At 40.8% G+C, this 20,953-nt stretch overlaps 2 pseudogenes; one reads left to right on the top strand and one right to left on the bottom strand.

The window, feature by feature from the left end:
• Window positions 1-418: 418 nt before the first annotated feature.
• Window positions 419-3,864, top strand: LOC132476120 (ferritin light chain-like; annotated as a pseudogene).
• Window positions 3,865-14,406: 10,542 nt separating this feature from the next.
• On the bottom strand, window positions 14,407-17,511 carry LOC132483140 (UDP-N-acetylglucosamine--peptide N-acetylglucosaminyltransferase 110 kDa subunit-like; annotated as a pseudogene).
• Between the last annotated feature and the right edge of the window lie 3,442 nt (window positions 17,512-20,953).

The raw sequence follows: 20,953 nt of genomic DNA, 5'->3' as shown, positions 1-20,953 counted from the left end.
ATAATAGCCAATAACTGGCAACTACCCAAATGTCTTTCAATGGATGAATGTTGAAACAAATTGTGATAAAATCTTATGATAGAATACTACCGAGCAACGATAAGGAACAAATTATTAATATATGCAAAAATTAAAATGAACTTCAAGGGAATGATGCTGAAGAAAAAAATTTTAAAAGCCAATCTCCAAAGATTAAGTAATTCATGATTATGTTTACATATTATTCTTAAAATAACAAAACTGTGGAGATGGAGAACAGATTAGAAGTTGCCAAGGGTTAGAGATGGGGGTAGAAGGTACAGTGGGGAAACTTTGTGAGGTTTTTGTGGTCCCAGTACAAATAATACAGCACTCTTGGTTTTAATCCCTAAAGATGTTTAAAAACAATTCCTAATAAGAGTTGTCCAGATATTTAGCAATGGCAGCAGATTACAGGTATAGCTCCCCAACATGACAACTTCAAAAGAGATTGTACTAATTCAATGCATATGTTAATTTTAAAAAGGCCAGTCACAGTACTTAAATGGTATATATCTTAACGATATTATTCTAAGTATCTAGCTATACCAGATGGACTAGCAGGATTTTCTGTACATTCAATCTTATTTAAGACAGTAAATCTTATAATAAGAGAGTTAAAAAAAGAAAAAGAAAAAACAACAAACCTCAACTACAGTTGGGTATTCTCATAGGAAGATGAGGTGAAAAAAGTAGCAGTGGTTCAAAAGCTTAAGCAGTGGCACCTAAATTTGGCTGCATATTAGAATCATCTGAAGCACTTTTTAAAAACCCTCACACTGACTGTTGGTCATCCTAGACCAATAAAATAACTTTAAATCTCCTCAGACGATGCCAGTGTCTAGCCAGAACTGAGAACCAGCGGACTAAGCAGAAGGGGATGTTTCTACAAAGATTTCTTAACAATAAGTCCTTTCACCCAATCAGATTTACCTTCCCACAAAGGGGTAAAGAAGGCTAGATGTTGTCCATACTTGCTTCGCTTTAATTAGCACTTGTGACTTGCCCAAATCCTAGATCATGTTTCCCCTAAATTTCATGTTATTCCCTAAGTTTTTCAAATCCAGGGCTAAGGGGTTTGCCAGGATGAGATTTTAAGTGTTCACACAGGGGAAGTCCCTGGCAAACCAGGAAAGTGGTCACTCTACATTGAATTGTAAAGTATCCTAATTAACCCTGCCACTGCTTCCAGATACTAGTCTGTGCCAACCAGTGGAGAAAAGGCATTCTCCATTACTACCACGGCAAATGCTGCTGTACTTGCCTTGGCTACTCCCTATCTTTTCCAGGCGTCACTCCCCTTAACCTGCTGGTGGACGCTTTGGCAGCTGACAATGCAGATATTTTCAAACTTTAAGGTGAATAAAAATCATCTGGAGGGCCAGTTATAACAGAGATCACTGAGCCCCACTAGAGTTGCTGATTCCATAGGGCTGGGATAGGGCCCTAAAACTTGAATAACTGACACATTATCAGGGGACGCTGGTAAAGCTGGTCAGGTTGTTACCAAATGCAGGTTCGTGTGTCTGAAGCACAGTGAGGCCAAACAAACCTAAAGGTTGGAGTCTGGAGAAGAGAAAGGTTTATTGCAGTATCGAGCAAGGAGAGGGGTGGTCCGTGTTCCAAAACCCCTGAAATCTCCAAAGGATTTCAGCAAAGCATTTTTAAAGGCCAGGTGAGGGAGGGACATCCCAGGGCATGTGATCAGCTCGTGCACAATCCTCTGATTGGCTGATGTTGAGGCCACAAGGCAGGTAACATTATCCATCCTTAGGTGCCAGAAGGTCTGGGGGCTACGTGCTCATGATCATCAAGGAGTTCATTTCTTCCATTGGGTGGTGGTTTTTAGCATCTGAAAACTCAAGAAATATGCCTGAGATACTATTATCTGAGTACTTCAGAGAGAAACTACAATAGAGGATATGCGGGATGGGTCTGTCCTAGGAAGGCCCCATAGGGTACTGCTTGGTTACAAGGTGACCATACTTTGAGAACCACTGCTCTAGTGGCTTGGAATGTTAAGAAAGCAATGGAAGAATCCCTTCCCAGATCTAGATTCTAGTATCACCAGCTATTTTGGTGGGAGGAAGGGTAAGTTTTGTCCTTGCTTGGACTTCTTGTTCATTTATATCAAAGCCTATTTGAGGCAGTGCATTTGGCAGTCCTGCAGATCTGTCTTTTGCTTCAACAGTGTTTGGAATGAACAGACCCAGGGACGCTCCTTGCTCCAGCCACCGACCACCCTCCAACCTTTCTTCCTTTTGCAACCTTTGGAATCAGACACTCAGCTATCCTCAGCCTCCAGGACAGGCCAACACCAGTTTATGAGCTTAGCTCCTTATCACTGATCAACCACGAGTTCCCAGGTTCGTCAGAATTATTCCACCGAGGTGGAGGCCCCCGTCCACCGCCTGTTCATCTTGCATCTGTGGACACTTACCTCTCTCTGAGCATCTATTTCGACAGCAACAATGGGACTCTGGACAGTATGGGCCACATTTTTTGCCAACTGGCTGAGGAGAAGTGTGAGGGCGCCCAGCGCCTCTTGAAAATGCAAAACCAGTGCTGCGGCCACGCCCTCTTCCAGGATGCGCAGAAGCCTTCTCAGGATGAGTGGGGTAAAACCCAGGATGCTGTGGAAGCCGCCATTCTTAGGGAGAAGAATCTGAACCAGGCACTATCGGATCTGTGCGCCCTGGGTCCTGCCCTTGCAGACTCCCAGCTCTGTGACTTCCTGGAGAGCCGCTTCCTGGAGGAGCAGGTGAAACTCATCCAGAAGATGGGCGACCACCTGACCAACCTCCGCAGGCTGGCTGGTCCGCAGGCTGTGCTGGGCGAGTATCTCTTTGAAAGGCTCACCCTCGAGCCAAACAGGAGTCTCTGAAGTCCAGCCGCATCTGAGGAGACCCTCTGGCGTCAGAGCTTCTGCCTGAAGCCCCGCTCTGAAGCCACTAGGCAGCTTTGTAACCGCCCTGGAGCCCTCTCCCAAGCCTTGGACCAAATGGAGACAATAACGCTTTTTGCAGAAGGAAAAAAAAAAGCCTATTTGAAATACAAACAGAATAAAGCGAAAAAAAGAAATATATACATATATTCATGTTCTTTTAACATATGAATTGCCCCACTTTATCTGTGTGAAGTAAGTTTGTTCCCATTATTGGGCTGGTTCTCAAGCTTTGCTGCTCGTTTGAATTACCTAAAGAGCTTTGAAGAAAAACATTGGTGTCTGGGTCCCAGCCCCAGAGATTTTGATTCAGTAGGTCTAGGGAGGAGCCTGGGCACAGGGAGGTCTCAGAGTTCCCCAGGTGATTCTAATGTGCAGCAACTTTGTGAACCACCTCTTGGCTTCAATGCAGCTAGTCATCAGATATTAAATCTAAGACACATGGACTACTAGTGTGTGAGCTCTGTCGCTAGGTGTATTCCATTTTCTTCCTCCTGGAAGATTCGTGCCAGGGAAAATGATTGATAGTTGTGTTACTTCTCTGAAATGGATGGAAATTTCCAATTAGCATGAACAGGGGAGGGCGAATGGGTGAATGCAATAAGGTGTATCATTTACGTATTGCCCTATGTGTATGGCTAGAAGCTTTTGCAACTGAGGTCTGCCCTACTTTTCATGCTAATGGTAATGCTTGTCCTCCTAATGCAGGTGTAAACCTTATAAGCCCATAGGTAGACAGCATCACAAAATATTTACCCCTCCCCACTGGCCCACTCTCAAGCTTCACTCCCCTTCCCCAATACACAAATGTACATCAATGCACTTGAGACCAATACCAACATACTGACCTTCAATTCTTCTACTTTGCAGCTTCCCTCTTATCAGGAGATGTCAGCATTTAGTGCAAGGACAAATGCTTGCCTCTTGAGGAGTAATGTAGACAAAGCCTCCAAGAGACAAATAGCCCTTAGGGAGAGGGAAATAGTCTTTCAAAAAGGTTGATGCCCAGAGGAGGCGTTTTCAGTCATCTCAGCTTAGAGGTCAAATATCCAAAATTAAAAAGGTTAAAAAAAAAAGAAGAAAGCAAGGAAGAAAAGAAGGAAACAATTTTCTTATCTCATAGTAATAAGGCAGTTTTCCTTAAAAAAAAGACTCAAGCCTTAAATTCTCTTTCCTAATCAAAATGTGCTTTTCCATCTTTAGACTATTCCTCTTATATCGTGTATTATTCATGATGTTTAATTCTTGAAATAGCACATGGCTGAAAACAGAAGCTAACCTCTTGTTCACTATGAATTAAATCTTCTTTTCCTAGGACCCGTCTACAATGTACAATTTGGGGTTGGCCAACATAATTATTTTCTCTGAAATACGTTACAGCATTTTGCCTTTTCAATATATAGTTATACAATACATTGTTAACACAACATATTTAATATAGTCAATATAGTAAATACAACTATAACACACATGATATGATGTCACTTTGGTGATTTTCTTCATCCATGTAATTCTGAAATTTGACAGTATAGTTTTCGTATTCTAATGAGCTGAGTATTACCTTTGCAAGGATAGAAAAATAAAATAAATTCATAATATTCTTGTGTGGTTTGCCCCTGGGGTGGATTACCATAATGGGGGGATATTTGAGCCTTTCCCCAAGTCATTAAAAATCCTCCAGCAAGCAGCCCCTTGTCCTCTCCAGGGAGTGGGGGGAAAGGATCTTTAATCATAATAGTCCTGGGGGGAGAAATCTCGGAAATAAGACATCTGCTTCTGTGCCTTGTTGTTTTGCAGAATAGCAATGATTGCCTTAGCAGCTTCTATTGCCATATGTATACAATAAGTAAATGAACATAAAATTGAATGAACGCATAAAAGAAGGATAAACCCACCCACCTTAACAACCCCACTCTCTCAAATGCTGTGCCCCGAAACATGAAAGAAAGAATCACGGGATCATAAGGATTAATAAAATAACAGTCTCTGTTAACAATATTGACAGGAGGTATAAGGATAATTTGTCTGATGTGGGACCAACAGCTTAACTAACTGCTTAATTCTTTTTTTTAAGGGCAATTCATTCATTTATTGTTTAAAGATTGCAAGACAACATCTGAATTTTTGTAGCACAATTTAAATGTTTTACTTTTTTGATAAAGCAGAGTATAATAGCAAAAACAATTAGTTTCCAGTAATATCTATATCTCTATTCAGAATTAAGTCTTCCACAGACATGTAACCTGGAAACAAAAGCCTGTTACAATAAGCAAAGCTTCAACGGAGTGGCTACTTTTCAGGCCAGGGAAAGGTTCATCCCTATAGGAGGATGATGTGCTATGTAAAATGGCTGCAAGGTCACAGCCTTGAGGGCGTTGGAAGTCTAGTATCCTATTCCACATTAAGTAGTTCGGGGAACTTCAAACGTCCGTTCATCTGCAACCAAGCTGGCAACCTTTAACTGATATTTCAAGCAGGTAAGAAATAAATGAAAAGAAATCCCTACATTGATGTTCCTTGATTTACACTGTTAAATGGTTCATTAACATGTAATTCTGGCTAAGAATTACATTTGAGACTCCTTGCCCAGATTTTGGTTAACAGTACAAATCTTTCAGAAATTCATGTTTTCATTAATCAATAATTTGTCAGCTAGGATACGTTCAGGCATCAGCTACAACTTCAAAATAGGTGCACTGCCTCAGCGCTTTGGAAAGACATAATCTAAAACACTAATAGCAGACAAAATATCTGTTACTAGACAGCATAGGTGCAGTACAGCAAGACAAAAACATATTCATATGTGCCACGGACCAGCCTCAGAAAGAGGATTTCACCGCCCAGGGTCAGAAGGGACGGGGTAAGGAACTGAAGTAGCACCGTCGAATGGGGTCAGAAGGACCAAGACAACTGATGGTTGCAAGGCAAGTTTTATTATGCTACAGTTGCAGATTATATAGACAAGAAAAGGGAAGGTTGCCAGACGGTGGTTTACATGATCTAATGACTGTCTCGGCTCAAGGTTAACTTCCCTGGGAGAAAACCCATAAACCCAGAATCATCCAAAATAACCTGCACGTGCAGGGTGGAGACAGATTTGCTTGTCTCATTTTCCATTCTTTCTGATTTCTGGGCCCTGGTGATTTATCTCCCATGGAATGGATCAAGGAGGGGAACAAGTAGGGACAGTCCCTTCGAGCAGTGGCGGCATGCCTGGCATGTCTGTAGCCTGCTCTCAAGGCTGACTGCTTCCCACAGGTCCCCCTTTTTTATTTTTTAATTTTTGCTGCAAAATAATTCCATGAACCTTAGTGCCGAGAGTAGTATACTGTTGCATGAGGATACGAAACAGACATGAGAAGATTATTATCAATAATAGGCAAATTATGGCCAGGGTAATAAATCCTGACAACCCTCTAGTAATCCACGACTAAGGGTTTAACCACTTTAAATGATCCAGTAAACTTTGAATTACATCTTCTGGTGAAATATCATCAAGATGTGCATTTTGTATATCCTGAATTTCAGCATTTAATTTCTTAAGATCAAGACTAATATTATCTGACCAAACACTCAGCAGATGCATTTCTACTTCTTCCCATTCCCAAATACAGTCATTGTACTTGTAAGGAATAACACAAATCCACGTATACTTTGCATGACAAGCTAAACGCATCCTCAATTTTAATGCTGCCATCTGATCTCCAATCCTCAAAATTGCATTTTTAAATCCATCTAACTTGTTATTAATCTGTAAATCTATGTGACTTTGTAAAGATTAAGCAAGACTGGTATTTTGAGATAATTGATTAGCAAAGTGAGCATGATTAATACTCTGTGAAAGAGCAAGACGGGCAGTAGCCGCAGTAGCAGACAGAGCAGCCAAGGCAAGTAAACTTACTATTAGCCACCCAATAAAGCATCTCCTTCTCTGTAAGGCTTTAGAGAGTTCCACCCATGCCTGTACTCCAGTATCTTCATACCAAGGTTCTCTCAGATGTACAGGCACCATAACATATATGGGTTGCCTTAGTATAAGCACAGATTGTGTTCCTGCAGAAGGGAACATACAACTGCTAAAAATACAATGAACACAGCTAATATTATATCCTCCTTTGGAAGAATTACCAATGTTAATAGAACCAATCAAAAGTGTATATGGAGGAGCAACACAAGTTATAACAGGTGTATTGGAATAAGTTAGAGCTAGTTTCCATATATCCCAGTTCTTTTGAAATGTGATAAACCTATCTATGATGGGAATAGAAGAGAGAAGAATTGACCTCTTGGTATGATCTGTAGTACACCATATTTGGTTATTATTCCAAGATGCATTGCAACATTCAAAATTGGATCCAGCAAAGTTAATGGTCATAAAAGGAGGAAATTGAGTTTTTGATTTTCTGTTAAGAATAGTAACCTTATGTCCAACTATAAGTATCCCTTGTCCTCCAAGAAAATGCTTCATACAGAAATAATTTCCTGAATCTTCACCTGGAACCTTGGCTATAGTAATAGCGGAATCCCGAAGTGGTGAGGCATATGAGATTCGACCTCTAATATTAATAGCTTGCCCATTTTTATACCAAATGATGGTATCCTTAAGATCCTCTCGTCGGCTGGTAGCCGGGCCTGTAAGAGTAATGTTGGTTCCTGTAAAATGAAGGTTCATGCAAGCAAAACAGTGTAATAAATGAGTGATAACATGTTTAGTAGCTTCTCGGGTCTGTGCTGTAGCACAGAGGAAACCAGAATAAGTATCAATAGTGACATGAACAAATTGTAATTTCCCAAAAGACGGGATATGAGTAACATCCATTTGCCATAAATGACTAGGTAATAATCCACGAGGATTAACACCATAATGTGGAACAGGAAGGTGAGGTAAGCACTGTGGGCATTGCTTAACAATTTGTCGGGCGCCTTCACGAGTAAGGGAAAATTCTTTGCGTAACGTAGCCGCCGACTGATGGTGTAAAGCATGCGATTACTGTGCTGCTTGTGAAGCAGTTTGATCATAATTTACCATAATATGAGGGTGTCCAGGACATGGACCATGAGTATCAACAGTATGAAGATAATGAATGCAATACCTTAGCCATTCTTGACAGCATGACGAACGGAAAGGAGGAGGACGGTAAATTGGGATATGTCCTGCTTTAGGGAAAAGAGATTGAGGAGGAAGAGGAACTTTAACTTTATTTTTGGGAGGAAAACGCACAGGATAAAGATCACGTTTAGATCGAGTTAAAACATCTGCAGTCGCATTAAGTTTAGACAATGGACCAGGCAAGTTAGAATGAGCACGGATATGCAGAGCTGCAACACGACCATCGTGGGAACGAATAAGCTGTTGAAGCAAACGAAAAGAGGATGATAATTCAGGGTCATTAGTATGTCCTCTGGTCGCAGTCTCCAGAAGAAATAATAAGCTGATAAGATATTTACTATCAGAAAACAAATTAAAAGATATAGAAGGCAAATGTTTAAAAGCCATAATGACAGCATACAGTTCAACACGTTGAGCTGAAGTCAAGGAAGTTTGTTTAATGAGCTTGGTTCCGTCGTCAATGATTACAGTAGCCACTCCTGAAGAAGAACCGTCTGTAAAAACCAAAGGTACATGAGGAATAGGCTGTTGCCTAATTATAGAAGGAAAGATGTAACAGTTAACTTTGTCGAATTGGATCAATTTATCAGCAGGGTAATGGCATTCCAAGCTACCTGAAAATCCTGCAAGAGCAAGACCCCATTCATTACTATGTTGAAAAAGCCAATTTTGTTGACTAACTGAATAAGGGATAATAATTTGAGAAGGTTCTATACCCAGAAGTTGTAAGCATCTAGTTCTACCTTGCATTATTAGCTTACTACTAAGTTCAAAATAAGGGTTAATCACCTTAGAGGATGTAGTTTTCATATGAATCCATTCAATAATTCCAACAGTTTGCCAGAAGATGGCAGTAGGCACATGAGGTGTTGGACAAGCAATTAAAGAAATTGGCAGGTGAGTATGCATTCGAGTTAATTGTGCAGAGCTGATAGCTCTATTAACTATTTGTAAAGCTTGAAGTGCTTCTGGAGTCATAGAGCGTGAAGTAGAAGGATCTGAGTCACCTTTAAGAATATCAAACAAAGGCTCTAATTGAACAGTAGTAAGTTTTAAGGAAGGCCTTGGCCAATTAATATCTCCAAGTAATTTTTGAAAATCCTTTAATGTTTTTAAATTATCAACTCGAATTTGCAGTTTTTGGGGCCTAATGGTAGTGTTATCAATATATTTTCCCAAATAGAAAAATGGAGATTGTCTTTGAATTTTTTCTGAGGCAATGACCAAGCCAAATGATTGTAAGGATTGTTGTAAAAATTGAAAAGCAGTCTCTAATAAAGAAATATTATCTGTGGCTAAAAGTATATCATCCATATAATGTATGAGATATAACGTTGGAAACCTTTTGCTCACAGGAGTTAAGGCCTGAGCCACATAGTTTTGGCATAATGTAGGACAATCTGCCATGCCCTGAGGCAATACTTTCCATTGAAATCTCCTCATGGGTTCCTTAAAATTTAAGGAAGGCAAGCTAAAAGCAAAATGTTTTCTGTCTTCAGGAAACAAAGGAATAGTGAAAAAAACAATCTTTTAAATCTATAACTAAAAGATGATAATTGTGTGGTATGGCTGTTGGAGAGGGTAGACCTGCTTGAAGAGCTCCCATTATTAGCATAGTTTTATTAACAGCTCTTAGATCCGGTAATAACCTATATTTTCCAGATTTTTTCTTGGTAATAAAAATAGGAGTATTCCAAGGACTATTGGAAATTTCTAAATGCCCTAATTGCTCCAGTACTAATTGCTCTGCAGTTTCTAATTTCTCCTTTGTGAGGGGCCATTGGCCCACCCATACAGGGTCATCACTCAGCCAAGTAATTGGATCAGCAGTGAGTGGAGGAGAATCCAAGGCCCCTAAGAAAAACCCAAACCTTGTCTATCATTTTTTATTTTCACATCAATAGGATAGACAGTTCCTTGTTGATTTGTCCCCAGTCCTTTTGTGGGAAGAAATCCTTGATCCAACATCATATTAGAGACTTGAGAATTTGGACTATAAAGTAATACTCCCATTTCTTTTAATATATCTCGGCCCCAGAGGTTTAAAGGCAGCCTAGGCAAAACATAAGGCTGGAAGTATCCTGAATGGCCCTCACTATCTTGCCATAATAATAACTGACTACTTTGCATAGGAGAAGAACTCTGTCCTATTCCTTGAAGTTCTGTAATAGTAGGACTAACGGGCCAATGTTTATGCCAGTGAATCTGTGTCATAACAGAGACATCAGCTCCAGTGTCTAACAAACCTGAAAAAACCTTTCCATTAATGGTACATTTCCTTTCTGGACGTTCTTTCCCTATCTTCTGAATCCAGTAGGCAGCATTAGATGATCCAAAAGCCTTTGTGTCTCTCTTTTGATGTTGTAAAATTTGTCCATGAGGTACAAAGGGCAAAAGTAGCAATTGTGCAATTTTATCCCCAGGAGAAATCATTATTATATTTTTAATAGTTTGTGCCATGATTTTTATTTCTCCTTCGTAGTCACAATCTATGACTCCTGGCATAATAGTTAAACCCTTCATGGTGACACTACTTCTTCCCAATAATAGTCCCATCAAACCCTTGGGTAAAGGTCCATAGATGCCCATAGAGAAGGCATGAGGACCCATTTCAGGAGTTAATACATATCAGGCGGAGGTACTGTGGTCCAGTCCTGCGCTTCCTGCTGTATCTCTGGAGAGCAAAGATATTGTATGTTTTTGTTTTTGGTTAATGTCTGATTGATAGTTTGAGGAGGATACACAGACATTGCCCTTATTATCTGTTGGGGCCGGGGAAGGCCCCGGGAGGAGTTTCCCGACAGTGGTGTTCCATCCTTGTGGGCCACTGAGCGACAATCTCGTGCCCAACGTTTTCCCCTATTGCATTTAGGGCATAAACCAGGGATTTTCTGACCATCTGGAGGGTTTTGAGTAGGGAAGGAAGGACCAGGGTTACAGTGAAAAGATCTACATTCTCCAGAAAAATGACCTGCCTTTCTGCATTTAAAACTAGTCTTTGTTCTCTTTGGATTGTTTTTAAACCCCACTTTAGTTAATGCTGCAGCCATAGCAGCACCCTGTATATAAGCAGGCCCAATGTCTGCACAAAGGCGAATATAATCCTTCAATGTTCCCCGTTTTCTCCAAGGTCGAATCGCAGCCTGACATGCATTATTAACATTTTCAAAAGCAAGTTGCTTAACTACAATTGTACCAGTGAGTCCATCCACAATGAGCCTCCCCACCGGCTGTAACAATCTATCTACAAAATCAGCATATGGTTCATCAGGTCCCTGTCTAATTTTTGAAAGATCCTCAGTTTTGTGTGTAGAAGATAATTTCCTCCAGGCTTGTAATGCCAAATGATTTATTTGAAGATAAGCAACAAAGGGATAAGTTAATCGATCTTGTAAAGCGATATATGGTCCTTCCCCAATCAGCATATGATAATCAACTGTAATATCATGGGTAGCATTCTTTTCTGCTTGTTCAGCAGCCCGTTCATAAAAATCAAACTTCCATATTAAATAATCTCCACCATTTAAACAAGCTCGTGCAATAGACTGCCAATCAGCAGGGGGAAGAGCTTCTCCTGTAATAGTGTCAACCATAGCAGTAGTAAAAGGAGCAGTGGGCCCATATTGAGCACAAGCAGATTTTAAATCTTTCAAAACTTTAAAAGGAAGAGCCTGATGCTCCCTAATAGCCTGTTGAGGATTATTAGGATCAGGTCTTTCCGTGACAGGACAACAGAAAATAGGATCTTCTCCTCGTTTTATTGCTGCTTGTACAGCACGTTGCAAGGGACTGAGCATTTTTACAGATGGAGAATTTTGAGGAAGACAGTCCTTACTAATTTGCAGCTTTTGCACTGACTTATCTATTATAGCCATTAGAAAATCATCCTCAGGATATTTCTCTCTTTTATGTTTAAAAGCCTCATCTGTTAAGTCAAAATGTTCCTCTTCATCTGAAATATTTAAATTAATTAGCTCTTTCGGTTTAGGAAGTGGCGACACAGTAGCTGATAATACAGTCTTTTCTTCTGTCAGAGGCTTATGTTTTTCTGACTTTACATTCAAATCAACACTATCATGAGAAGAACCTAAACATATTTTTATCAGATTCCACAAACTAAATGTAACAACGGCAGTATGAGTAGACCCTCGAGACTCATAATAATTTTTTAAATCTCCAACTTTCTGCCAGATTTCTATGTCACAGAGCCGCCATCAGGAAACCAGGGAGATACATCATGGATATGCTGCAAAAATTCAGTCAACTGTGAGGTAGAAACTTTATTACCCCGAGCTTGAAGCATCAAAAGTAAAACCGGAGCAAATAATTCACGCTCCTTTGAGCCCTTTTGCCCCATCTTATTTTACTTCTGACTGTTGCCTTATGCCTCTATTAGTTTCACTTTTACTCGTGTCCACACATATTTTGCATAAGGGTTCTCTTACCTGCACTTTCTTTTTCTTTTCATTGGCTTCACGCTTCAGGTCCCTGTTCGGGTGCCACTTGCCACGGACCAGCCTCAGAAAGAGGATTTCACCACCCAGGGTCAGAAGGGACGGGGTAAGGAACTGAAGTAGCACCGACGAATGGGGTCAGAAGGACCAAGACAACTGATGGTTGCAAGGCAAGTTTTATTATGCTACAGTTGCAGATTATATAGACTAGAAAAGGGAAGGTTGCCAGGCGGTGGTTTACATGATCTAATGACTGTCTCGGCTCAAGGTTAACTTCCCTGGGAGAAAACCCATAAACCCAGAATCATCCAAAATAACCTGCACGTGCAGGGTGGAGACAGATTTGCTTGTCTCATTTTACATTCTTTCTGATTTCTGGGCCCTGGTGATTTATCTACCGTGGAATGGAACAAGGAGGGGAACAAGTAGGGACAGTCCCTTCGAGCAGCGGCGGCATGCCTGGCATGTCCGTAGCCTGCTCTCAAGGCTGACTGCTTCCCACACATATGTTGGCTTGTTTAAGCCTCAAGCCCTCGATCCTTTGTTGAAATACAATAATTTCCTTCCTATGGTTTTCAATACCAAAAACTCAACCTCCAGGAGGGCTAAAGTCTAATTTGTACTCCAAACCAAGTAGCAGTGCAGTTCGCTACTACTGAGGCTGAATCCATAAAGACTTCAAGACCACGACCAGAAGACAAGTTATTATATATAATACCCTAGAAGGCCTGAAACATAATTATCATATACATAGCTGGTCCTTCAGAGCTTTTTACCTATAACATGTTTTTTGATGAAAGTTATTTAATGTACTGGAGATAACTGTGACTTACTGATCAAATATTTGAATATTTATACTTACCTGGGATTTCATTTCTGCTGAAAGAAAAAGGAAGAACAGGACTCACCTAAAAAAAACCAAACTTTAGAAATGAAAGTAAAAATCTTATCACACACTCTCACTTTTGGAAGCAGCATAGAGGGGCAGTCAACGGTAAAACACTGGTGAAATAGGTCAAAACTCTAGGACAAAAATCCATTATTATTATCGTCAGTGACAGTACCACAACTGTGCCCTTCATAATTAATAAGTACTCCTAAGAATCTTCATTTGGCACCAGATGATGTGTTGAAGAGAAACACTCTGGGAGGTTGTGAATCACACTTGGTATTTTGTTAGCCAAGTTACAGGAGAATTTTTAAAGTGGGGGGAAGGGAAGAAGGAAACGGACCAGAAAAAGAATTGAAGCCATCATCTACAAACCAACAAAGCACTGAGAGTTCCAAACGTTATGTCAGACACTAAAGTGACTGATATAGGCTCAAGTGGTTTATAAAACCTATAAAAAGACTACACCAGCAAAGTCCCCATTTATCGGTAGAGTTCAGAAACTAAAACAAGGAATATTTTAGCTTAAAACCTTATCTCAAGAGAATCATATACACTTCACATGAATAAAAATACCTGAAACCAAACATTTTTAAAAGCTCCAATACCCAAGATATAAAGAAAAAAATTAATTCAGAAGACTCAATCAATCCATGATAATCACAAAACGGCTGGGCAATCTCTATCTCCCTTCCACACTAACCATCCATCCCCTGGGAGACCAAGGGAGATCAGACCTTCCAGACTTACCTTCCAGACCCTCCAGACACCTGGCTGCTGCAAAATTCGATGGAGACTCCTTGTGGAACAGCAGTTTCGCATCTCTTGGGTCTCTCCCTATTGTGATCATGCAGGAAGCAAGTCTGTCTGTGCTATTTCTTATCATTGTCTGTCACCCATCTGCACCATGATATTGAAAAAGTAGTTCCCTTTCCCCCAGAAGGTTGAGGCTCAGCTACAGGGGTAATTCTCCTGGGCACACAGTCGTTATTTAGGCCGACTCAGTGACTTCAACAGGCTTAATCATGTGATCAGGTTTGTTGCCAGCTGCATAATGCTCCCACATGTGTAGATAGAGCCGCTCTAGTTCCATTGTGTATTGTTTGGTGCTGAACAGAGGGCTAGATGTTTTCTGCTTCCAGACTTTGCCACGAATTTTCTTCAGGTATTCGAGATCAGTTCCCAGTTTCACAGCTATCTCTTCATATTCTTGCCTATTTTTAGCAATCAGCTCAAGACAGCCTAAACAAGTGAGCTGGGAACCTGCAACTCGGGAAGCAAGAGTCTCTCCTGGCATAGTCACCATGGGGGTCCCTGCCCAAAGGACATCCATCCCTGTGGTGTGGCCATTACAGAGTGGAGTGTCCAAGCAGACATCAGCCAGCTGGCCTCTCCGAACATGTTCCTCTTTAGGAGCAACAGGGGAAAAAATGATACGGTTCGGGGGAAGGCCCATATTTTGTGCGTACTGTTGAATATTAGCTTCTCCTGCTGCTGGAAAACGCAACAGCCACAGTACACTATTGGGAACACGCTTCAGAATATTTGCCCACATCTGCAAAGTAGATGGGTCAATTTTGTATAACTGATTAAAGTTACATTACACAATGGCATCTTCCGGTAACCCATACTGAGAACGTGTGGTTACAATAATGGTACGGGGAACCTCCTCTCCAGTGGCAGCCTTATTGTTGATCAGGGTAGTTGCCAGGCCATTGCTAATACTGAATCCATTCATTGTAATCTGAATTTGTCCTCTGTTAATCATTTCAATAACTGCTTCTGCAACAGTATTCATAGGAATGACAGGCATATTAAGAGCTGTATTACTGCTGTCTGCGTTGTCTTCTCCATCAGGACATTTCATCTTGACTATTTGCACATCTGATAGACTATCAAGAAATGCTTGGAGGTCGATGCCATTCAGCACAATCCGATTGTCATAAAGGTGCCCATTGGACTTAAAATCGATGACGGCTTTTTTCTTCAGGTGAGGGAACATATTAGCATGATCACCAATAAAGAACGTATGGGGCATATAAGCCAGTTTCTCAGAATACTGCTCAGCAACTTCAGCAGGTGACGTTTCCTGATCAGTGATGATATAATCCATGAAAAGCATGCCACTAGTCCCAGGGTACCCCAGCCACATTGCCTGAATAGGAGCTGGCCTGAGAGCAAAGAGTTCATTTCGAGCACCCCTGGTATAACCATTCATATTTACAAGGATGTGTATACCATCTTGATGGATGCGATCAGCTGCTTTCCCATTGCATGGAATCTGAGAAAGATCAGTGAAATGATTGGCTTCTGCCATCACCTTCGCTCGGCAGTTTGTGCCATCATGTGGGCTCAGGGCATAACAGAATATCTCAAATTTATCAGAATTGTGCATGCCTGGAATAGACTGCATAAGGTGAGAAGTAGGATGGTTCCCAAAGTCAGAACTCACGTATCCTACATGCAGTCGACCGTCACTGAGCTTCAAGTCTTTTGGATGTTCATATGGTGGTTTATGAAGGGCACTTATATTAGCCAAGCAGAGGTTCCCATGCCTCTCAGCAATAGCCTTTCTGAAGCCATGAGGAAGAGGATAGAGCATACTATGATGAGGCTGCACAGAAGGCAACCTATTCTTCTCCAACTGGTCAGCCACAATGCTGACTAACTTCTTCATTCGCTCATCATAGTCTGTCCAATCACAGACAACCTGCAGGCAATGAGCCAAATTACAATAAGCGTCAGGAAAATCAGGTTGAAGCTTCAGAACAGTGCGATAAGAAGCAATTGCTTCTGGAATATTCCCTGAATCCTGGTGAATGGAAGCCAGATTGCTGTGGGCATCCGCAAATGCAGGGTTGATCTGAACGGCACGAGTATAACACTGCAAGGCTCCCTGAACATCCTGCATCTCCCATAGAGTGTTTCCCATATTACAGTACGCATCAGCAAAGGTAGGACTGATTCGAATAGCCTCCTTATAATGCATCAGAGCTTCGTGCCGTTTTCCCTGCTGCTTCAATACACTTGCTAAATTTGAATGGGCATCAGCAAAGTCTGGGCAGAGCTCTAATGCTTTACGATACAAGCGAACTGCCTCTTCACTGTTTCCCTGTTCTCCTTTGATATTGGCTAGGTTATTCAGAGAGTCTGCATGGGTGGGACACAGCCGGAGAGCTGTATGATAACAATCTTCTGCTTCAGCAACACTGCCCTTCTCTTTGAGAGCGTTGGCTAGGTTGCAGTAAGCATCAGGGAAATGTGGTTGCAATTCAATAGCTCGCCTGTGGGTGTCTATTGCCAGATCCATCAGGCCTTGCTCGTAGTATACACAAGCCAGGTTGCCATGTACCACTGCATGATTTGGACTCAAGCTTAGGGCATGAAGGTAAGCTGCCACAGCTCTGTCAAAAATCCGTGCCTCATTGAAGACATTTCCTAAATTGATATAAGCATCCAGAAAATTGGGGTCAAGGGTGACAGCCTTTTCAAAGTGATGAATTGCAAGCCAAATCTCCCCTTGTGCATTGAAAACACAGCCAAGATTACTCCAAGCTACTGCAAAGTTCGGTTGCATCTCAATTGCTTTCAAATAACATGCCTTGGCTTCTTCTAAGCCACCCAGGGCTTTGAGCAGGTTCCCCAGGTCACTGCAAACACAGTACAAATAAGGATTGTACTGAAGAGCAGAGACGTAAGCTTGTACTGCCCCTTCCATGTCGCCTGCTGCTACCAAAGCGGCTGCCAGGTTAATATAACCATCGATGAAATCTGGTTTGAGACGCAACGCATGCCGGTAATGCTCAATTGCTTCCTGCAACTGCCCTCTTTCCTTGTACACATTCCCCAAATTTGAATAGGCTTCTGCCAGAAGAGGGTTCTGTTTATTTGCCAGAGTACTAAAGTGGGCAGATCTGTCCAGCCTTCGACCCTGGAAGTGTATAGATGAAAGTAATAAAAGTACACCAGTATTGCCTGGCTCTTGTCTCCACAGCTGCATGCAGTGTCTCTCAGCTGTCTCAAAATCTCCTGCCTGATATTCTCGATGTGCCAGCTCAGCTAACCCTTGGAAGGAAAGCATACATTTCGTTAGTTCTGTGCTGTCAGCCACGTTGCCCACGGAAGACGCCACCTGGAGCTTCTGGAGAGAGTGAAAAAAGGGGGTAATGGAGTCCCGCTGCCGCCACTACTGGCAAGAATGTTTCTAGTGGTAGCAAACACGAGCGCAGCAGCCGTACCACTGCTTTGGCATGCGTAAGCGGCGGCAACAGTTACAGGCACCGAACCTTAGGAACTATGGTTGGCCATCTACCTCTCATGCTCTTGAAATCTTAATTCTTAACCCTGCCCTCTTCCACCATTTTTCTCCTAATCAGGGAATAAAAATTACCTATCCATTTGCCTTAGAAGAAATCAAAAGTCAGTAGGCCAAACACTTTTTAAAATATTGTTTTCTGTCCAGTTGGAAATGAAATACATGATTTACTTTTCTTCATCATTCATATAGTCAACGTGGAAAACATTAGGGTTGTGAATTTCAATACAGTAAGATGAGAAAATTTTAAATTTGCCTTCCCAAACCACTAATAAGTAACCGATGTTGTATAGAATACTAAAATCTTAGAGACTGAGTTTGATATTTTAAAAGTTCTGCAAACATTAGCTAATTTCTCCTCATCAAATTTCTCATGCCTCAAACCTGAGTATTACTTTTTAAAAGATAAATTTATTTATTTTTATTTATTTATTTTTATTTTGGCTGCGTTGGGTCTTCAGTGCTGCGTGCAGGCTTTCTCTAGTTGCGGCGAGCGGGGGCTACTCTTTTTTGCGGTGCCCGGGCTTCTCATCACAGTAGCTTCTATTGTTGTTCCACAACTCTATGGGTTCCTTTTGAGGTCCTACGAAGAACCCTAGAAATTAGTTCATGTCATTATAGGTTTTTGCAAAATTGTCAAAAGTGAGATATTTTAATTTCCATCAGGTAAGTCCAGCGTCTATTTCTTTGTCAATTTTCCTTCTATCATATTCTGCTATGTTGGATCATATTGGATTGGTCACAGGCTTTTTTGAAATCTGGATACGGAGATGTTTTAAGTGAGGCTATTATGTGATTTTCAGACACCACCATATGTAATTGACTATATAATATCCCATTACAGGAATAACTTCCAGTACTCTTACTGACTACCCTACAGACATAACTAGCACAAGACACAGAAGCGTAAGGACAAAAACCACCTTACAATATAGCCATGTCTTGCACTTCACAGCTCTCAAAGCATGTGCGTTTGAAGAAGAAAAAAAGAACTGAAAAGTATAAAACCAGAAGTTATTCTGTGGAAAATTATTTCAATCATCAGGCATGTGAAAGATAAGTCAAAGATTCAGTTTTCTTCAATGCTTAGTCAAAACGGAAATTTCCTTCTGTCAAGAATATACTCCAGGGCTTCCCTGGTGGTGCAGTGGTTGAGAGCCTGCCTGCCGATGCAGGGGACACGGGTTTGTGCCCCAGTCAGGGAAGATCCCAAATGCTGCGTAGTGGCTAGGCCTGTGAGCCATGGCCACTGAGCCTGCATGTCCGGAGCCTGTGCCCCACAACGGGGAGAGGCCACAACAGTGAGAGGCCAGCATACTGCAAAAAAAAAAAAAAAAAAAAAAAAACCAATATACTCCAGGGGCTTCCCTGATGGCACAGTGGTTAGGAAGCCACCTGCCAATGCAGGGGACACGGGTTCGAGCCCTGGTCCGGGAAGATCCCACATGCTGCAGAGCAACTAAGACCGTGTGCCACGACTATGGAGCCTTTGCTCTAGAGCCCGTGAGCCACAACTACTGAGCCTGCGAGCCACAACTACTGAAACTTGTGTGCCTAGAGCCTGTGCTTTGCAACAAGAGAAGCCACCGCAATAAGAAGCCTGCACACCGCAACAAAGAGTATCCCCCGGTCGCTGCAACTAGAGAAAGCCTGCGCACAGCAACGAAGACACAACACACTCAAAAATAAATAAATAAATAAATAAATAAATAAATAAATAAATAAATAAATAAAAGAATATACCCCATCAATAATGTGTGTAATGGAATGGTGTGAATGAGTATTTTATCAGAATTCCTGTAATGCACAAACCTATAGCAGTACTGAAATCAGTAATGCATTTATAATAGTAAATATTTATGAGGAAGTAATCCATAGAGGTTTTCTCAAAGTTAACAATGAACATTAATGCGACATTATCAATAATAAATTGTGACGCTGAAATAAACTTTCTAAACTATTAATAACTAAAAGCAAACTCTAATCAACCATGTGAAAAGAAATCTATGTCTATAAACTACAAAGTTTATTTCTTAAAATTTTATTTCTAAAACACATAAACTGTCATATGAGGAGGCAGTTAAAGAATATATAGCTACAAGAGTGGGGAAAAAGTTTTATAGAGACACATCTGGCAGCAGTTAATTTTCAAATGTCATTTTTCTAGATTTTGTGACACCTACAGTATTGATATTTGAAAGCATTAAAAAAATTGTATTTTGAAGATTTGCTACTTCCAAGTAGAGTAAAATATTTTGAAGCAAAACAACATTTCCACTGAGAAAAATTTAAAAAGCCAAATAAAATAGTCAGCATTCAATCAAAAAGTTCTAGACATACCAAGAGATAGAATCATATGACTAAAATTCTAAGAAAAGAACAGATAATACACAAATATTTATATAAGATATTGTGTATATTTATCAGGAAAAGTCTTTATCAAGAAAAGACTTTAAAATCATCAGAATTAATATTACATTTTATTTATTTGTATATTTTATTTATATATAGATATTTATATATTTATATAAAGAACTTAAAGATAAAGCCCTAGTTAAGGCAGTGACCAAAGCAGTAGCAGTGGGAGTGAAAAGAAATGGTTATATTCAAGGATATTTTGTCAGTAAAAGTCCAAGATCAAATGTCTGACTGCATACATGGGATGGATAGACGGAGTGGGAAAAATCAAAGTGAACTATAGAGGTTCTAGTGAAGATGGGGTTGCCATCACCCAACCCAAGGGGTTGCGATCATCCCCAAGGTCTAGGAGACTCAAAGGGAAGGTCATGGTCGAGGAAAAGTTAGTTGCTGGGAAAATAAGACTCCCAGTCTCTCCATCTCCTTATACTAGTTTTTTTTTTAAACATCTTTATTGGAGTATAATTGCTTTACAATGGTGTGTTAGTTTCCGCTTTATAACAAAGTAAATCAGTTATACATATATATATGTCCCCATATCTCTTCCCTCTTGCATCTCCCTCCCTCCCACCCTCCCTATCTCACCCCTCTAGGTGGTCACAAAGCACAGAGCTGATCTTCCTGTGTTATGTGGCTGCTTCCCACTAGCTATGTATTCCTTATACCAGTTTTGTTTTTCTGCTCATATACGTAGCAGCATTTCATTCAAGGGGAAAGTCATTGATCTGACTGGTCAAATTAAACACCATAGTTCAAGGCACATTTACAGTGGTTAGTTCCTCCACAATTTAGAAAGTAACGTTCA

This window comes from Mesoplodon densirostris, chromosome 2, assembly GCF_025265405.1.
Source record: "Mesoplodon densirostris isolate mMesDen1 chromosome 2, mMesDen1 primary haplotype, whole genome shotgun sequence".
Lineage (NCBI taxonomy): Eukaryota > Metazoa > Chordata > Mammalia > Artiodactyla > Ziphiidae > Mesoplodon > Mesoplodon densirostris.
This window is presented reverse-complemented; position numbering and strand designations above follow the sequence as displayed.